Here is an 870-nt window from a genome sequence, read left to right as displayed (position 1 = left end):
TGTCTTGCTTCAAGTTGCCTGATGGCTTAATTTCAGAAATTTACTCTTTACTTTCTCAGTTCTAGTGGGGACAAAAAGGTTCTGAAAGGCGGATGGCTTGGATTAGGTGGGACACTATGACTCACCCATGAAAAGAATGAGGCCTTGGATTTAAAGATCTCAGAATCCAACATCTGGTGCTTTTAGGCAAACAGTTTTGGCGACTCGTAACACAGCCTACTTCCTTATTATTCAAAATCCTAAGAGGTAAATACTTTAGCAATGATAATGCTATAACGGCAGAAATTGGAGTCTTACCTTCTTGGGGATGGAGAAGCATACTGGAAGGGCGAAAGATTGTTGAAAATGGTCTTAATTGGGCTGTGGGTACTGGTAAGAATATCCGAACCTTTGAGGATCCTTAGCTGTCTCCTCCTATCCTTTAATGATTTCTGACATGCCAAATAGACAGGCTATTTCTGAGTTGGTTCCAATAGTTAAAGATCTAATTACTGAAGATAGGAATTTGAATCAGAATCTCATTCAAGAATTATTTCTCCAAAACGTTGCAAACAGGATTTTGTTAGTTAAAATTCAGCAAAGTAGGGACAAATTACAATGGAATTTGAACAAATCCAAGCAATATGATACAGCTTCAGGTTACAGAATTGGCTATTTATTTTACCATCCGCCTCTGGAGCTTTGCCCTAATTATATGCAGCAGAAAAAGTCATGGATTTATCTATAGAAGTTGAACTTGCCTCACAAAATTAAGCTATTTATCTGGAAATCTCTCCATGGCCGGCTTCCGGTGCTTGCTCAGATTCATCACCGCTTCCCATCTATATCACCAATATTCCCCTGCTGTCATGAAACAATGGAAACAGTCAC

This window comes from Arachis stenosperma, chromosome 9, assembly GCF_014773155.1.
Source record: "Arachis stenosperma cultivar V10309 chromosome 9, arast.V10309.gnm1.PFL2, whole genome shotgun sequence".
In the NCBI taxonomy this organism is placed as follows: domain Eukaryota; kingdom Viridiplantae; phylum Streptophyta; class Magnoliopsida; order Fabales; family Fabaceae; genus Arachis; species Arachis stenosperma.
Note: the sequence above shows the minus strand (reverse complement) of the source record.